The 13808-nt window shown below is 44.9% G+C and overlaps 1 pseudogene; it reads right to left on the bottom strand.

The window, feature by feature from the left end:
• Nucleotides 1-255: 255 nt before the first annotated feature.
• LOC134481567 (small ribosomal subunit protein uS3-like) lies at nucleotides 256-13694 on the bottom strand (annotated as a pseudogene).
• Nucleotides 13695-13808: the final 114 nt, after the last annotated feature.

The following is a 13808-nucleotide window of genomic DNA, read 5'->3' as shown; positions in this document are numbered from 1 at the left end:
TCACTGGAGGTGGGCTTTGAGGTTTTGCAAGACTCGTGCCCCTTTCCCAGTGCGTTCTCTGTCTTCTGCTTACACCTCTGCGTGTGAGACCTCAGCTGTCCCTGACACTGCCTTTGCTCTACTATCTTGGATTCTGGCCCTCTGGTAGCATAAACCCAGTTACACACTTTATTTTATAAGTTGCCTTGGTCAATTAGTCTTACCACGGCAATAGAAAAGTAATTAATTAATCTAGTAAATAAAACACAGCTTCGTCATGTAAAGCTTTGCAAGCTTCCCCTTTTTATTATCATATCAACTCTTACAGCTCTCTGGTCTCTTAATTAAATTGTAAGCCAAGCCAGAGCTTCGCCAGTAGATCTTGGCACAGTGCTCCCGGATCGATGAATCTTCTATCATTCCTCTTATCCAGCCCTGACCGTTGAACCCATTCCTGTATTTAAGGCTTTAGGTTCTCCGGGGGCAACTGAGCAAAGGACCCCGCCTGTCTTGTCAGTCTTTATCTGAGTAACGCGATGATTATTGGTGTGGGCAGTTTCAGATCTTGTTTTTTCATGATCACCTTTTCATTCTTCTCAGATCAATATCTCCAAATTGGTAAACACAGCAAACTTGTTTGGAGTCCCCTCAAGGCTGTGGTGCAGTATTTTTGTCTTCTTTCTTCGTTTTCTTTTTAAATACAGAGTGTCATGCAGACCGGGCTAACATGGACTGTTCTGTGTAGCTGAGGGTGACCTTAGACATCTGATCTTCCTGTCCCATTTCCCCGTGGCTGTGATGACAGGCATGTGGTGTCACCACACCAGCTTTGATGCAGTGACGTGACCCAGTGCTCGGTTCAGGCTACGCAAGCCCTCTACCGGCTGAACTACGACCCCACTCCCATCTCCTTTGTTTTAACCACATCCATTTCCAGTCTTTTCTCTCTTGGCACTATGGATTCTGTCCCAGAGCCCTTGCTAAGCGAACACAGTGATGAGGACGGGAGATAGAGTGGGACAGACAGTTTAGGGCAGAGACCCTCTAGTAGAGGGAGGAGGGAACCCCAGAGGGCTAAGAGGAAGAAAAACTGGAGACAGCCACGTGGGCTGGTCAGCGTCTAGTCCGGGCTACCTGCAAGCTGGAGAGTTCTCTTTGCATACGTGAAGACGGGCCACACTGCACAACCAGCCCCGCCCTCCCCTCTCATTCTAGCGGACACTGCTTACTTGGTAATCCAAGATCCCTGTCACAATGTATGTAACTGCATATGAACCACAAAAAGGAAACACCCCCCCCCCCAATATCCTATTTAAAACCCTGTTTTACTGAACTGCTTGCTCACTAGTTTTCCTCTTACAAACAAGAGTTCTCTCTAGCCAGTGCATGAACATTAATGGTGTTTTCCAGAAGAAGCTTCAGGGTCATCTCTTCATTTAAAATCCTACAACAGCCCCGAAGCAGTAGGTCTGGTTTTGTCATGGCCCGAAGCTAGAAATGTCTGTGGCCTTATCATGCTGGAGGCCGGAAGACTCTGGTTCCTGGTCTGGCTCCTGGATGATTTTAGGGTCTAAACTTTTGAGTATCCAACATGTCAGAAGCCTTTGAAGCCACTGAACCTGTGGACCCCACCTCCCATTTCCCTATAAACACTAGAAAGGTAAGCCTTGGCTTTGCCACTCCTTAGACCTTCAACTATCCTGTGAAAGGTGCGGGTGGCCCGGCTCTGTTGAGGTCCATGAAGGGGAAGCTCTTTCTTTCTGGTCGAAAGAATGGAATCCTCTGGTCCTAAGTAGAGAGATGCCATTCTGGTCTCCTGTGAAGACTAAAATGTTACTTTGGAGCTGGAGGGATGGCTCAGGGGTAAAGAGCACTGATTGCTCTTCTAGAGGTCTTGAGTTCAATTCCCAGCAACCCCATGGTGGCTCACAACCATCTGTAATGGAATCCATGCCCTCTTCTGGTGTGTCTGAAGACAGCAACAGTATACCCATATACATAAAATAAATAATTCTCTTTTAAAGTTACATTGTATTGTCTCTTCTTTTAAGAGTTAATCCAGCTGGGCCTGTCAATCAATCATGGGATCAGGAGTCCACCTCATAGGAAAATTATTTACCTGAAGTCAAGCTAAGAGAATGGAAAGAATGACTGGGCTCTTTGTGATATAAAACAGTTGTCTCTTTGCTCTGATGCAGTCTCCAGAAGAACTTCCGTCATGTGTCCTGTGGACTTTTCTGAGCTGCTCAAAACACTAGCATTTTTCCTTCCTTCCTGTTTTTTTTCCTCCTTTTTCTCTCCCCTAAATACTGGCCAAAGCCTGGGCACTTTGGACTTTTCTAATTGTTCTTCTCTAGAGGCCCCAATACTTTCTGCCATGTAGGTGCTTGGCTGGCATGATTACTTGATTTTTGTTACTGAATCTGCCTGCTTTGTTTGTTTCTTTGTTTCTTTTCATTTAAAAAACTTTTTATTGATTCTTTCTGAATTTCTCATCATGCACCCCAATCCCATTTATCTTCCTGTCCCTTCATTTCTTCCCTCTGCTCTTGCAATCTGTCTGCTAAAAGAAAATAAAAAATTAAAATTAAAACAACAAAAGAGAATAGCACACAAACAAACAAACAAACAAACAAACAGTTCCCTTTGGAAACTGTATTGTGTCACAGTGGGTCCCAGTTTCCCTTTTGCCCAAACAGCTTTACTTGCAAATGTTTACTGCAATGAGTCATGGGTGCCGCTGGAGGCCTCTGGCTTCTTCGACACTAACAATGCTGGATCCTCAGGGGGCTCCTGTTGTTACCCTGTGTCATGGAAGATCCTGTGGATTTGGAGCTGCAGGACCAGCCCTACACACGGAACTCCAGTAGGTCATAGATGAGGTAGATGTTGGGTGAGCCAACTTGAAGTCCTGGATCAGGGCCTGGGTGAAGACTGTGTTGTTCAGCCCACCAGCTCTCCTGTGTGGTTGCCACCAGGGCCAGCTGCCTCATTTTGCTCATTCCTGTTTTGCCCTGGCTAGGGGTGGGCCAGCTTTCTCCACCTATGCCACCAGGACCAGCTCTATGGTGCTGCCCACTGTTTGATTTCTTTTTTTTTTTTTTTTTTTTTTTTTTCCCAGAGCTGGGGACCGAACCCAGGGCCTTGCGCTTCCTAGGTAAGCGCTCTACCACTGAGCTAAATCCCCAGCCCTTACTGTTTGATTTCTTAAAATCATTGTGTCCTCTCTTCTGTATCTCCTTCATCCTGGCAACTGATGAAATTTATAGCCTGCCTACCCTGGTACTTGGTCCTCAAGTTCCTTCCATGCTCACTTCCAAATTATTTTATTAACAAGACCACGAACAGAGAGAGGGAAACCTCCATTTCCTAGGAAGTAACACCACTATCGGTCTATGCTGTCAGCTTATCCCATTTGTTTATCTATTTTATTGGTTTGGTTTGCTGAGGTTCATTTTGAGCCTGAGTCTTGCCTAGTGGCCCTGGCTGGCCAGGAATTAATTGTAAGGACCAGGTTGGCTTTGAAGGGGATCTCCTGCCTCTGCTTTCCAAGTGGTGGTATCACAGGCCTGTGCCACTGTGCTCAAATGCCCAGATTTCCATTTCATTGTTGTTGTTGTTGTTGTTTTATTGGTTTTTTGAGACTGTGTCACTCTGTAGCTCCTGGATGTCATAGAGTTCTCTCTGTAGACCAAGCTGAACTCAGGGAGATCTCCCTGCTTCTGCCTTTTGAGTGCTGGGATTAAATGTACACCCAGTCACTTAATTATTAATAATGATCTGAAGACTTCCACTCTCTTGGGACCAGTTATGTATCTCTTATTTCCTCTTAGGTTTCGTTTTTATCAATATTTACTTTATCTGATTTTTTTTTCTTTTTTTTTTTTTTCCTTTTTTCGGGGCTGGGGATCGAACCCAGGACCTTGCGCTTCCTAGGCAAGCGCTCTACCACTGAGCCAAATCCCCAACCCCTAATGATTCTTTATTTTTTAAAAAAATATTTATTTATTATTAATACATCATACAGATTTCTGTCTGCATGTATGCCTGCAGGCCAGAAGAGGATACCAGATCTCATTATAGAGGGTTGTGAGTCACCATGTGGTTGCTGGGAATTGAACTCTCCTCTGGAAGAGCAGATAGTGCTCTTAACCACTGATCCAGCTCTCCAGCCCTGTCCAATTACTTTTTAATAACTATTTAAAAATGTTCACCTTCATGAGATAAGGCCTCTGATGGCCTTTTCCTGTTAGTGTGTTAATTGACTTAGTGCTTTATAACTGCTATGAGAGAAGAGAGAAAAGGGCACACCTCAAACTGTATTTCCATTTTGCAGTAGCAAAGATTTAATTTAATGTGTATGTCCTTAACCATGATGGGTAACAACTATATTCAGTAGTTGAATATTGTGCTGGCTAGTCTTATATCAACTTGACATACAAACTATCTGAAAGGAGGAAACCTCTTGAGAAAATGCCTCCATAAGGCTAGGCTGTAGACAAGCCTGGAGGACATTTTTTAGATTAGTGATTGACAGGGGTGGGTCCAGCCTGTAGAGTGTGGAGTCATCTTTGGGCTGGTGGTTCTGGGTATTCTAAGAAAGCAGCTGAGCCAAGCATGGGAAGCAATTCAGTGAGCAGCACCCCATGTGGCCTCTGCATCCGCTTCTACCTCTGGGCTCCGGTCCTATCTCAATTCCTGTCCTGACTTCCTTCTAGGATTAACAGTGCTGTGGAAGTGTAAGCCAGATGCATCCTTTCCTCTCCAACTTGCTTTTGGTCACGGTGTTCATTGAAACAATAGAAACCCTAGTCATCTATGAGCTGGTCCCCAAACCATATGCCCCAAATGTGACATGCATCTGCTGCATTTATCTGGGACGTTCCACATGCCATGTTAAAGGGGAAAAAAGCTGCAACAAACGTCCTTTTGCAGATTTCAAGTGGCTTTCTTTGCAAGTTCTCAAGTCAGACATCAGTCTAGACCGAAAATGGTTCAGAGTGTTCCACTGTCCCTCTCGGGGGGTTATATTCATAGCCAGATGAATGGAATAATATACAGAACCCGGAGAGGAAGTGCAGCCTTCCTGCCTCACTGGAACATGTTCTGAACAGCTGGCCACTTGTGACTGAGGCTCAGCTAGTTTTCCTAAGAGTGAGCAACAATCCATTTGCACGGTGCGATGTGCATAGAACAAGCTTTAAGTGAAACTGAGATAGAGATCCTGCTTCAGACTGAACTTCACCGGGGCAATCCTCTTTCTCAGCATAAGCACACTTGGTGGTGGCTTCCATCTAGCCTCGTAGGCCGGTTGTTTCTTCTGTGTTTGAGGGTCAAATCTAGCTTTCCACGAGGTCGATCTAAATGATATGCTGAGGCCCAGCAAATATGAGGACAGAGAGTTTGTTAGAGCTAGAATGAGCCGAGAGGAAAACAGGGAGAACTCGGAAGAGAGGCAGGGCTGAAGGAGATGCTGCACGGGTAAAGTGTGCTGCACAATCATGGAACCTGAGTTTGGGTCCTCGGCACCCATTCAGGTGAGCATCTGGCATCCTAGTGCTGGTGGGCGGAGGCAGGAGGATCCCTGGCCAACCATTCTAGTCCGGCGGCCAGCTCGACACTCAGTAAGAGACCCCGTTTAAAAAGTTCGAGTAGATGATGTTGTGGTGTTACGTAGCCATGCTGTCAAACTGGCTTCCGTAGTCGTTACTTTTCTATTGCGGTGATAAAACACCACGACCAAAGTAATCGATAGAAGAAAGCATTTACTTGAGCTTGTGGTCCCAGAGGGCTAAGTGATGTGACAGCAGAGTGGCGGGAGCAGGAAGCTGAGGACTCCCATCTTGAACAGCGTGCATGAAGTAGACAGAGTGAACTAGAAATGGCCTAAGTTTTTCAACTCTTACAGCCTACCTCTAGCAGCACACTTCCTCCCACAAGGCCACACCTCCAAAACCTCCCCAAACAGAGCTGCCAACTGGGACCAAATATTCAAATACTGTGGGACTATGGGGAACATCTCATTCAAACCACCATGCCTTCTAATCTTTTTTTTTTTTTTTTTGGTTCTTTTTTTCGGAGCTGGGGACCAAACCCAGGGCCTTGCGCTTCCTAGGCAAGCGCTCTACCACTGAGCTAAATCCCCAGCCCCCACCATGCCTTCTAAAATGTCTATATTTATGTGTGTATCTGTAGATTTGTGTTCCTGTTAACTTTGGTCAGAGAAGCTTCTTTTTACGGTAGCAGGTAAGGCAGACTCATATCTGATCAAATGTTCCATGGATTGACCAAGCCAGCTCAGTCAGCCAACGGGGTTTCCAAGGGAGGGAGCAAGGACTGAAGAGAAAAAGACAATTAGACAACACTGTAACATGACCCCAGCACATTCAGAAGCTAAAGCAGGTTTATTTTTTCCCAATCTGCTTTTATATCATTCTAGGTACATGCAAAGAATATGGTCAGTTGTAAGGCATAAACAAAGTAGTCAAGGAACAAACAAGGCAATAATCAAAGTAATCAAACAAGGCAATAAACGGGCTGGAGCACTGACTGCTCTTCCAGAGGTCCTGAGTTCAAATCCCAGCAACCACATGGTGGTTCACAATCATCTGTAATGGGATCTGATGCCCTCTTCTGGTGTGTCTGAAGACAGCTACAGTGTACTTATATATAATAAATAAATAAATCTTTAAAAAAAAAAAACCAAGGCAATAAAGTCCTGTGGTCACGGTGTCTAGGGGTTTATCAGGATGACCAAGATACAAGGAGTATAATACATTCCCCTGCCTTGAGACTACTTCGTTGTCCTAGACTGATGTCAAATTCCTAGAAGCGGTCCCAAAAGCTCCCCACAATGGATAAAGTGTGAAGTATAACTATGAATTGCCAACACTAAGTTCCTCGTGCAAGGCTCAGGGAGCATCAGGGAAGAGCAGGCAGAAAGCATGTAAGAGCTGACAGACGAGGATGGCGGTCGAGGCGGATTTCTGGGTGTAACGCGGCTGCGGCACACAGCACCTGCGGATACATGCGCGGGACCAAGGCAATCAGGATTCCAGCATGGATTACGGAGGGGCCTCCACCCCTGGGAAAGGAGCTAATTGCAATTGACGGTTCCTGAGAAAGAGACTAATTTTCCTTTGGGGAAGTAGCTTGCCTGTGCCCTAGTGGATGGGCCTGTATCCATGCACAAGGGCAACACCAATTGAACTTGGGGCTATTGATGTCAACACAAAAAATGGAGGTCGTGAAGTTGGGAGAGTGGCAGGGTTGGATAGGGCACTATGGTGTATAGACTGACAGCACAAGGGGAAGATATTCGTTGTAAATTTGAGAGAGAGAACATCCAGAGGCACCCACAACCAGAGTCCAGAGCAGAGAGGAAAAAGTAGTAGACTTTGGGGGCGGGAATAATGGCAGGTAGATATGATCATAATACATCGTGTAAATGTATGAAACCCCAAGTAGTCTGACTTTGACCTCTGGCTTCTACATGGATGTACAGACACATGCATTAGCACACATATCAAGACAAACGCAACACTCACACACACATGCCAAGTCAAAGAATGACCAGGTTGACAAGGAGTTAAGCACTGGGTCGTGTGGAAGACAAGACAACTGCATAGAGAGCAGATGCATAGTGGCCTTTCAAATTCCAGAGATGGTCAAATGAAGGTGGCGATTGGATGAGGTTCAAGAGTGTGAAGTCTGGGAACTAAAGCTGTATACCTACACCACGTAACAGAACGTCAGGCTGGGGTCATACAGCCGTTTCTTCTAGGATTATAAACGTTCCAGCTTGCAGGACAGCTTGTAAAGAAGGTGAAAGAATAGGCTGTCCTGAGGGAGGTGAGACATTCCATCCTGCAGAGAAGCTCCTTAAGCTCAGGAAGTAAACAACCCAAAGGCTTCCTTCCTTCCCCTCAACCGTCCTGGGTCTCAGGTAGCCATGAGTGTCCTGGAACTCACTATTACACCAACCTGGCCTTGAACTTAGATTCGCCTGCCTCTGGGATTAAAGACATGAAGGAGAAAAAAAAAAAAAAACCAACTGAGAAGATTTCTTTGATGGAATAGTTTCTACATGTTAGAAAACCAAAAGTTAAGGCTGGAGAGATGGCTCAGAGGTTAAGAACGCTGTCTGCTCCTCCAGTGGTCCTGAGTTCAACTCCCAGCAACCAAGGTGGTTCACAATCATCTGTAGGGAGATCCGATGCCCTCTTCTGGCCTGCAGGCATACATGTAGGTGGAACACTGTATACATAAGAAATAAATCTTTAAAAAAGAAAGAAAGAAAACCAAATAAAAGAAATTACTAACATTTTTTAGCTTATATTTGAAAGTAGATATTACACTCTCTCACACTAATATACGTTATTAACTGACTGGTCACAAAGTGGTCACAAAGAAACAAGTCTTAATGGTTATTCTTTTTCAAGATGGGGTTTCTCTGCATAGCCCTGGATGTCCTGGAACTTGCTCTGTAGAACAGGCTGACCTCAAACTCAGAGATCTTCCTGCCTCTGCCTCCCTGAATGCTGGGATTAAAAGCATAAACCACCAGCACCTGGCCACCTGACAATTTATTTCTTCTCTCTGTCTCTCCTCTCTCCCTTTTTTCTTCTTCTTCTTCCTCCTCTTCTTGTTCTCTCTTCCTCCTCCTCCTCCTCTTCTTGTTCTCTCTTCTTCCGCATCCTCTCCCTTGTCTCTCCTTTCCCCCTCCTTCCCCTTCTTCTTTCCCAGAAACAAACCATCACAAATAGGACTTTTTATATGTCCCTAAGAAACATTTGAATTTCATAGAGATTCTTGGACTGATGGTTCGTATCTGTTGGCTCCCTCAACTTTAGCCCTGACATCTCCAGTAGCCATCTCAGAACGGCCATCTTTGGCATGGAGCTCTGTGAGTTTTCCCAAACAAAACTTGGGTTTGCATTTTTACTTTCCAATGAAGACTCTTCAGAAGAGGGTAGGTAGACTAGCAAGCCTTTTCTATTTCTTTTTTTTTTTCTTTGTTCAAGATTTTATTAAACGTCTTTACAAGTCAACATCCAGCCTCCAGATGTAGCTGCGAAGACCCTGTTATGCTGTAGGTACTGGCTGAGGCATGGCGGGTGCCTCTGGCTTCCCACCCCTCTGTTCTGAAATGGGATAGTGGGCAAGACTTCATCTTTAGGTTCCACAATGCTCACACGATCAGGCAGAGGCTTCTTGGGCTCAATCTTACCACCTGGGTCCCAGGGCAGCATGATCTTCACTTTGATGCCCAGCACAGCCTGTCTGAGGAGAACATGGTGCACAGCAGTATCAACATAGCAGTTAACAGGGTCTCCGCTGTGAATCATCAGACCATCCACAGACTTCACGGACTTGGCCCTCTGTCCTCGGGGCTTCCCAGACACCACAACCTCGCAGCCCTCAGCCCTGCTTTCCATAATGAACCGAAGCACACCATAGCAGGCCCTTCGAACTGCAAGCCCTCCTAGAAGTTTGTATCGTAGAGACTCTGCCTGGGCAATGGCACACAGACCTCTCGTAGTCAATTTTTCTGCATACAACTCTACGCTACCTTCAGGGAAGCCAAACCGCTTCTGGACAACTGCAGTCAACTCTCTGATCCAACGACCCTTCTCCCCAAGAACATTCTGTGTTCTGGTGACTAAAATAATGATTTCTGTTCTGGTCGGCGTAACTCGAACTTCAACTCTAGAGTAGCCATCTTCAGCCAGCTCCCAAGTGAGAAACTCATTCAGTTCAGCTTTGAAGATGCCATCAGCTACAAACTTCCTCTTCTTGGAAATCTGTACCGCCATCTTGCTGCCTCATGCCGCTGAAAGGAAAGGAAGAGCCTTTTCTATTTCTTTCCCCTCTGCCTCCCAGGTGCTGGAATTACAGGCATGCACCATCATGCTTGGCCTGTAATCAATTCTTCACCCATGCTTTTTCTAGTCATTTGTCTGTACTTTTCCAGTTATGATTTTCATCTTCTTCTTCCAGATCTGATAGACATATTGGTGCTGGCATAAGATGTCTTTTGTATCTGGTTACTGTTTTGTTGTTTTGTTTTTTTTCTTCTTCAGTAAAAGCAGCACAGAAAAGCAAACAGTCATTGGGTGTCTTAACATCAACATGAGCTTCAGTCATGGTCTGCCATATTTTGACCATGTTGAGGGTAACAGCCATAGCCCACAGAAATTAGTCTGAGAGGTTTTTTCTTTTTTTTTTTTTTTTTTTGCCCTGAACATCCTCAGGAATTAGCTTGGACTTTCTAAATGCAACTTTACTATTCTGTCCTGAAGCAAGGCTCACTTCAAACAAATGATCCTCCTGGCCATCACATGCAATTTTGATTCCTTGAGTCTAATGTTTCTAATATTGAATTAGCTGGGGTTTTCACATCAAACTAATCTTTCTTAGAAAATGGATCAGTTGGGTCTGGAGACATGTGCTTTTAATCTCAGACTCTCAGAGGCAGAGGCAGGTGGATCTCTTTGTGAGTTCCCAGACAACCTGTTACAAAAGAACAACAGAAAACAAAAGCAGAAAAGATTCAGAGCGGTGGCGTTGCATGTTTTTGATCCTGGCACTCGTACACCGGAGGCAGAGGCAGGTGGATCTAGGCCATATACAGAGCAAGTGCCATGATGGCCTAGGCTACAGAGAGACCCTTTTTTTAAGAAGGAAGGGGAGGGAGCATGAGGGAGAAAAGGAGAGAAGAGAAGAAAAGAGAAGAGAAGAGAGAGAGAGAGGGAGAGAGAGAGAGAGAGAGAGAGAGAGAGAGAGACAGAGACAGAGACAGAGGCAGAGGCAGAGAGACAGAGAATAACCAACCATTTCCTTCTTGGCTCCCTTCCTGTCACTTTTTGTTGGCACTTGTTCTTGCTGACTGACATAGTGTCTGTCACTCAGCCAAAAGGCTTGATTTTCTTTTTGATGCAGGGTTCTCTGTGGAGTCTTGGCTGGCCTGGAATTTACTACATAGACCAGGCTGGTCTTGAAATAGTGGTGATCCTCCTGTCTCTGCCTTCCCAGAGCTGGTCTTGCAGGAACATGCCACCAAACCAGGCTTCAAAATAAAACCTCTAATTCATTCTTTGGGCCTTTCAGATACATGCTAGTTCATTACTTTAATAAAATGCTCTGACAGATGTGAGGCAGAAACAGTCAGATCTGGGACACGTAAAGCACCATTCCAGGTCTCCAGGGGAAGCAAAAGCAATATTGATTCATCTTCCCCTAAAGCCTGTCGCAGTAGTCATCTCATTTAGTCTGTTTAGTTTCTTTAAGATGAATATTTTTGTGCATAAGAGTAGCACTAATTATTTCAGTGGTCTTGGGACTAGAAAAGAGCTACAAGTCCAAGGGGAGTGTTAAAAACAGAAACTCCCTATGCTAAAATACAAGAAAAACTTGACTAAGTCTTGTGGCTAGAATGATATGTTTTTAGTCGATGGGTGATAAATCTTGAATTGTCTGCTTCTGGAAGCCACTTTAGATTATAGGTCTCTTTGGGCCTTTCTACCATCTTAACTTGGTTCTTTCAGAGAAGGGATGACACGTACAGTCATAGGTAAGTGGGTAAGCTCCAAGCTATGCCAGTCTTCTGCACGCCTTTTATTTTTAATTTTGTTTTAGTCTCCTAAGCCAAGTTTTCTAAGAAAACAAAAACAAAACCTGCTGGTTTCCTGTCAGTGGATTGTTATATTTGCATTATGTCTAGCTTTTTATTATATTTATTTATTTATCTTCCGTGTGTGTGCACATGTGCTTGTCACAGAGCAAGTGTGGCTATTAGAGGATTTCAGGGAGTGGGTTCTCTCCATCCCTCTATATGGGTGTTGGGGATGGAACTCGGGTCATCAGGCTTGGTGGCAAGCTTCTTTACCTGTTAAACTATCTTGCTAGGTTCTTTTTTTTTTTTTTTTTTTTTTTTTGGTTCTTTTTTTCGGAGCTGGGGACCGAACCCAGGGCCTTGCGCTTCCCAGGCAAGCGCTCTACCACTGAGCTAAATCCCCAACCCCGTCTTGCTAGGTTCTTAAAACTGAGGAGATAGACAAAGTCCTTGCTGTGCAAACAATGAAGCCCGGTGCCTATGTTAAAAAAACAAACAAACAAACAAACAAACACCCTGTAATTCCAGTGACAGAGGGAGAAATGAAAACAAGAGGTTCTTTGGGCTTGGTAGGCAGCCATGCTACAGGGGGCTCCATGTTCAGTGAGAAACCCTGTCTCAAAAAACAAAGTGGACAGTGCGAGAGGAAGACTCAAGACATGACTTCTGACCTCCACAATGTATTCATGGGCAGGCACCTCTGCAGACATATTTGTACACACATGTATACAACACACACACACACACACACACACACACAACCTAATAAGTAGATAAATATAAAAGTAACCACACTGATGATTGAAAGAATAGCTGTAGAGATGTCTATCTGTCTCGTAAGCCACTCACACACCACAAAGAGCAAAACCCCTGGGGAGAATTGAGGGCAGTGAGGCCTCAATGAAGACTGTGATGGCTAATCTTCATTGTCAAGGTGGCCACATCTGGAATCAATCAAAGCCCAAGACACTGGGCACTCCTATGAGGGATTTTTCTTTCTTTCTTATTTTTTCAAGACGGCGTTTCTCTGTGTAGCTTCTGTAGACCATTCTGTAGACCAGGCTGGCCTCGAACTCTGCCTACCTCCGGAGTTCTGGGATTAAAGGTGTATGATATCACTGCCAGCAATTTTTAAAAATAGATTACTTAAAGCACGAAGACCCACCCTGACTCTGGGTGACACCTGGTGGCAGCCCACACAGAAGGACTTGAAAGGACGAGGCTTTTTGCCTGCTTGTCCTCACACCTGTTGACAAGTTCTTGCTGGCAGGAATCCACTTCTTCAGGATTCCTCTGTAGACTGAAGACTGGCAGTTCTGCAGGAATCAAGCACAACTCCATTGCCAAACCAGAACTACAGAGACAGTCAGCCCTGTGGACTCAACGACTACCAGATTTGGGCCTTTACTTCATAAGACTGTCGGACTACAGACCACATCGTGTAAGCCAGTCCAATAAATCCCACATATATCATGTTAGGAGAGTGTGTGTGTGCGCGCGCGTGTGTGTGTGATTTATATATATTCATTCTATCATTTCTCTTTAATACAAAGAGCGTCTTACACTTGGAGTTAAATGACCCAGGGTTGAGCCTCAGCTGTCCTATTTCCAAACCCTATGTCTGGGACAGTTACTGAACCGCAGGCATCATATCTGTAAGCTACAGAAAAGAAGTAAGCTATGCGTCTGGGCTCATGCCAGAAATTCCAACTCTTAGGGAGGCCGAGGCAGGAGGATCACTGCAATTTTGAGGCCAGCCTCAGCTATAGAGTGAGTTCCAGGCAAGCCTAGGCTACAGAATAAAGCCTGGGTTTTTGTTGTTTTGTTTTTATAAAGAAAAAGGAAGAGCCTTTGACTCTACCAATTGTTTGATGAGCGGCGACAGGCAGCTGGTAACAATGAGCTGTTTGGAGCATGGGTGAAGAGATGGACATATAACAGGCAGTCTTAGGGACACTTTTGCTGTTAATTAAGTCAAGGCCAATCAAGCACATGTGGGCTACTCTGTCTCCTGTACACACACCCGTCTCTCATTATCTTAACACATATTTCTCATGCAGCTACTGAGTACCAAGCACTGTGCTGGGCTCTAGGAATACAAGACTTATTTCTTCAAGGTCTGTATATATAGTGTATTCTCGGAACTTTTAACAAAGTTGTTAGCATATATTAAGTGCTCAGGGGAGCTTAGCTGAGGTAAGCTAATCTTTTTTTT

Source organism: Rattus norvegicus, chromosome 13 (genome assembly GCF_036323735.1).
Source record: "Rattus norvegicus strain BN/NHsdMcwi chromosome 13, GRCr8, whole genome shotgun sequence".
In the NCBI taxonomy this organism is placed as follows: domain Eukaryota; kingdom Metazoa; phylum Chordata; class Mammalia; order Rodentia; family Muridae; genus Rattus; species Rattus norvegicus.
This window is presented reverse-complemented; position numbering and strand designations above follow the sequence as displayed.